The sequence below is a fragment of the Seriola aureovittata genome, chromosome 2, assembly GCF_021018895.1.
Source record: "Seriola aureovittata isolate HTS-2021-v1 ecotype China chromosome 2, ASM2101889v1, whole genome shotgun sequence".
Taxonomy (NCBI): Eukaryota; Metazoa; Chordata; class Actinopteri; order Carangiformes; family Carangidae; genus Seriola; species Seriola aureovittata.
Window position 1 is genome coordinate 10,595,211 of NC_079365.1, and position 6,000 is coordinate 10,601,210.

Here is a 6,000-nt window from a genome sequence, read left to right on the forward strand (position 1 = left end):
TTACTACACCACATCTGTATTTTAGTAGGCTATACATTTTTTTGGAAGATTTTGGTGTGAAGCCAGGGAGATTGCCGGTTAAATAACACCATATGACCAAGTTGGTTCAACTAAACACAATTAAAGAAGCCAAAGGTGATGAGAGTTTTGAAAGTTGTAAGCAACTAGAACATTTATGCACACTTGCTAAAACGTGCTATTGCATTGTCTGACTCTCTTAAAGACACCTTGTTTTCCATCCTGTTTGGCTTTGACTTAAACGCAGGTCAAAGGTCAAGGAGCAAGAAAAGGTCCTACTCTCTTTCATACCAGACATACATAACCCTCACCACACAGCTTTGTCCAAAAACATTGTTGTGTGCTGCATTTTAAATAAGATCAGACGAAGAAGAAAGCATCTCGGATCTGCAGATAATAGAGGAATGTCTCTACAGCCAAATGTTCCAGGTATTCAGATGACATTTAAGGCCTCACTCTCGATCTAGATAGTCAAGATGAGTCAGAAGTTACTAATGAAAGAGAAGTATTTCTTTTTCATAATTTGTAATTTTCCATGCACGAATTAACTTACATTTAGAGGGCTGTCATATCACATACTGTTATTTAAAATAAAATGCTTATGTACATTAAGATATTTAAGAAAAGACAGCTGATTTAAGTTCTTTGTTTGCAGACTTTGTACCTCATTACAAAACAGTGCAAGGGATGGGCCCTGCAACTGGGCTATCTTGATGAGAATGTCAGATAGGCTAGATGTCAATTAAAACTCTGCTGTTCTATATATATATATATCTATCATACTGTTTATTTGTTTAAGCTAAGTTTAAGGTACTCCTGTTATTTTGTCCACCCCCTAGATGCAGTAGCAATCACACACACAATTTCCAGATGTCCTCCAAATGTCTCACATGCAGACCTTCGATTTACAGATGTTCCCTGAATGCCTCATAAACAGGTAATGGGTAGATGCTAGCTAGAGCACACATCATCAGGGGCCCCACTTAGGGGGCTTTTTGGGGCAGCAAAAGTGCACTGCATAGTGTATACATGGGAGGTTTAAAAGGTTTTATAGTTGTCATTGCAAAATGTGCCAATATGAGGGGCCATCGGGGGCCCCTTTTCTCCTTATGGACCCCAAACTTTTTCCTGGTTTGTCTCTTCTGACTGTTTTCTGCCTAGATGGATGTATTTACTGTTGCAGGAACCCGTGACACACAATATCTGATGGCAATCCTTCCCTAGATAAACTTAATCACAAGATAACCAGAGGAAGAAAGAAAAAAATATTTATTTTTTATTAATTTTTTTTCATGTAAAATGGTGAACATCAAAAGCAATTTGAATTGCTGAAAAGTTGAATTTTATTAAATCAAAATTCAAATGAAATTATATTAAATTGTTTTATGCAAATTCAAAATATAAATTTAATCAAACAAATCAGATGTATTGAATTAAATAAACAAAATTGAGTTAAACTAAGTCAATTTAATTAATTAAATGGCATATGATATTAAATCAATTCATTGAAATTGAATTGAAATAATTTTTCTAATTAAATTAAACATTTAATTTAATCAGTTTAATACAATTCAGTTCAATCAATTTATAGGTTCTGAAGTTGGGACTGACATGCCCCTAATTTTTAGGAATGTCTCCTAACTTCCCAAAAAATATAACCTGGGCTCTCAGATTCTTCAAATGAAACAATCTGAGGAGGAAAAGTAATTCTTTGGTTGGTCCAGATCTATCACTGAGTGAAGCCTGACATCAACTGGCAGATTGTGATCACTACCAGAGTCTGTTTACTGTAGAGTTTCCCTGCTGTGTGTCAGAGCAACCATGCAGTATAGTAGTAAGAGCAACTCCTTCATCATCATCAATCATAGTTTCCCTGCATGGGCAGGACGTCATTCATTTCTATGGCTTTCCATTATGGTCAAGGGCTGGGCTAGGCTGTGCTGCAAGCATTGGTCAATGGAGGCTATAATTTTGGAAAATATACCTCAGAAATACGCTTCAGTCAGAAATACGTCATGATGGTTTCACTATTTAAAAGACTTGACTTTGAGTTGCGTGTTTTTAGAGCTAGTCTGGTATATTGCATTGCTCAGAGCTTACCACAACTTGTTGACGATAATGTGTTTATCAATGCAATTCAAACAGCTGTGTAGCAGAATAAGTCCTTGTGCAATATATGGTGCACACATCAACAGCCATTGGGTCATGTTGGTGGTCACAGCCACAAAACGAAGACAATAGCTCTATAGACAGATGGGAGACATCTCTTTGGAGTCCGCTCTACCAAGTATTTTATGTTGCACTACAGACAAGTACTGTAGATTACAAAAGTGTGGCGTACAGATCAGATATATAGGGAAACATACATTATCGTATGAAAACAATCAGGATAAAAGATATACCAAATGATGCTTGCCACAAAACCATGTTTTTGATTGTAAGGACCCAGTATGTTTTGTGCACAACTTTGATGCCTTTGTTCTCTTTAACATGCTGGATCTAACTAGATATAAAACTAATATGATACTGGGTTCCACTGTGGTAACTTTTTCTAAATGGCATTAATAATGTTTTGTGAATTTTCATTGAGTTACACTTGAGTCCTCTATCTTTGATCCAGACACAGGCAGAAAATCAACCTTTTCTCGCTAGGCTCAACACATTTTCATTTCATTTTAGCCAGACCTCATCTGTCTGTCGTCATCTCTAACTCTGTGTTTTCGCAATCTCAATCTGTGCCTGTGATTCCATTGAGAGGCATGAGACCAGAAGCAACACAAGTCAGAGAAACAGTCCTGTGTTGACTCAACACCCCCCACCACACATACACACACACACACACACACACATACTTCACTTCCGGCTCAGTCAGCCCTCCCAGCCACGTCCGTCTAGACCGCTAAATCTGTGCCTCTACAAACCAGAACAGTGCTCTCTGGCTGAAAACCTAAGATTGTACTATTTTAAAACCTGATTGTGATCCTTGGATAGCAGTCAAAAGAGATTCCAGCACAGAAAAATGCACTTGTTGGATATGAATGTCCATGTGAGGAGAGGAGAGGAGAGGTCAGGAAGTGGGGGTTTAAACACTTCAAAAATGTTCACAGGTCATCCAACTTGATCCTTTTGGCTGAGAGGAAGTTATCCTCATTCCAACCACATTTCAATGGAAATGTGTTTTTTACTTAATGAAGCCGGCTCTTTCAAAATATTTTTTTTATGTTAACAAAAAAGAAATTAGGTTACTCTATTTGGATAAAGAAATCTCTTGCACAATTATTGTTTGTGTGAAAATAAAGTCGTCACAGGACTTCTGTTTGTGTATTTGAGGGAAATGACCCCTCACGTGTGTCATGTCATGAATCTTGAGAGCGTGAGGCTGGTTGTGGGTTGTAGGTGCTGTGTTTTCCTCTTATATGTATGTGAGAACATTCTGCAAGTGACATTATTGTTTATATTGCTTGTTTGTACATATGAAAAGAAGAATGACAACACTATGTTATGTTATTTTTGAAAATCATGCTTCAAAATAATAACATCTTTGTTTAAATACCACATCCAGACCAAAATTCTTCTCCTCCAAACTGAATGGAAATTCCAACAAAACAGCTTCCTCCCGGCAAGTGACTCATTCAGAGCCACTGTTGAATGTCTTCCACCCTTGGCCTTTCCTGCTCAGGGCCCCAAGTCTCTGGGTGTGTCTCCCTGTGACCTCATCTTCCCAGAAAATTATCCAGAAACCTCAGCAGCACAATCGCTCACATGATGCATGCTCCATGCAAGTTGTCCACAACAACAAACCGGACAGTTTTTAGAGAAACATCGCTTTGCTTATTACGTCAACAGTGCTGATGGTGGTGCCTGTGCGCCAGCCTGTTCATTCAGCCAGAGAGTGTGTGTAGGCTATAGCATCCTGTTTATGCAGCCTGGTCACTGCTGCCGTGAGAACGTTAATATCTGGCTCAGTCTGAAGCTTGAACAAGCCTTCAGACTTTCAGTCTTATCCTCATTGTTCTTGCCAAAGTTCTTCTCATTCAAATCATTCTGGCTAAATCTTCCTTTATAGCAAAGAACTCAAACTCTCAGCAACTTGCCTTACCTACTGTTTTTACAACAACAGCTTTAATGAACAGAGCTGCTTTACACCTCCAAACATCACACCCACCACAAAACGCTGTGTCAACTAGTGAGTGGAATTATAGATTCATGAAAAGAGGCTTTGTGTTCATGCAAAAGACAATAGCTCCTGCATGGCAGCAGGATGTTTAAACCAGACACAGCACATTCAATGAGTCATCTGACACAATGTCCAAAAGTCAGTCTGAACATTTTGTCAAAAGAAATCAATACTAGACAACTAATACAGTTTACTAAAGCATACTGATTATGTCTGTCTACTCAAAGCAGTAATTATATAAATAATGGTACACCTGACTGACAGACAGCTGTCACAATTTGAGTGTCAGAGTGTAAATCATACCTTGACTCCTCTGAGAATTGACAAGCTGTGACCGGTCTGCTGTGACGTCCTTCACAGTGGATGGAAAAGTCTTCGGTCAGTGACTGAGGTCCTTGAGGGAGTCAGTGTTCAGACTGCTGTTGGAGTTGCCGCTCTCTGAGTGAAAATAGTTGTTCTCTCTGCATGACGGAGCTTAGCCCATGTGGCTGGATGGGAAATGGGAAATGAACTTTCTGGGCAAAGAGCCAAGAACAGTGGGTTTTAAAGACACAGCAGTTTCAGTGCTATATAAGGTTTAGTCACACTTTATCTGATGTAAGTTACAAGTAAAGACATTTAAACTGCTGTATTTATCAATTGCAAGCATACTGTTGAGTTTACTCATGGATGAAAACATGAATTAATTCCAGCATTTCCAGTTACTTAGTGTAAATGCATAATTGTTGTACTTCACACAAACATGGACTTTTAGTGGCTGAGATCTACATAACTTCATCTTTTTGAATCACAAACACCAACAGCATTTCTCTCTTTCAGTGATGCAAAGTAAATAAGTACATTTACACAAACACTGTCCTTACTTGAGTATTTCCATTTTCTGATACTTTATACCTGTACTTCATTACACTGTTATACTTTTTACCCCATTACATTTATTTGATAGCTTTAGCCACTGGTTACTTGGCATATTCAGATCAATGATAGAAAATACAATCAACAAATAAAGTATGATGTATTATTATAGGTTAGAGATAAACCTGTATTGATCCCACTTGGGTACATTCACAAACTACACAGCTGTATATAAAATAATTAAAAATACCTCAGCATTTACCTGTTGCAACATTAAGTCATGTACACATTAATGCATCAGTACTCATTACCAAATATAATATACAGTATATGTGATTTATAGGCTAAATTTTGACGCTCATACTTTTGTGATTTTACTTAAGTCATATGACTTATGGTATGACTTGGGTATAATCATTTTACAGTTCTTTCAATTATAGTGATGATAGTGTTCACAAAATAACTCATAAGAATCATTCTGTAGATAACACAAGCAATCATGGGTTGTAAATCAGTGATCTGGTGTCTCCCTCTAGTGCTTTTTCCTGAGAAGGCAACTGCAGCATAAATCCTTGCTACCCATCTCCCTGCTGCTGTTGCTAACAAAAACTCTATGCATCACACGCTGCACAGCTACAAAAGTAAATCATAAATAACACACAGGTTTGCTTTATCATATAAGATTATCTGGGCGGCCCGGTGAACCACTGGTTAGCACTATTGCCTCACAGCTAGAGGGTTCTGGGTTCGAACCTCAGGCCTGGGGCCTTTCTGTGCCTGCATGGGATCTCTCCAGGTACTCCGGCCTCCTCCCACAGTCAAAAGATATACACATTAGGTTAATTGGCAAGTCTAAAGTGCCCATAGGTGTGAATGTGTGCGAAAGTGGTTATTTGTCTCTATATATCAGCCCTGTGATAGACTGGCGACCTGTCCAGGGTGTACCCTGC

General features: G+C 38.4%; 1 protein-coding gene across 1 annotated transcript in view; it reads right to left on the reverse strand.

Moving 5' to 3' along the window:
• Positions 1–4,622, reverse strand: part of tacc1 (transforming, acidic coiled-coil containing protein 1) — a 31,175-nt gene extending 26,553 nt beyond the window's left edge. Inside the window, exon 1 of the mRNA XM_056386122.1 lies at positions 4,499–4,622. The gene's annotated coding sequence lies outside the window, so the exon portion shown is untranslated. The remainder of the gene's footprint in view (positions 1–4,498) is intronic.
• Positions 4,623–6,000: the final 1,378 nt, after the last annotated feature.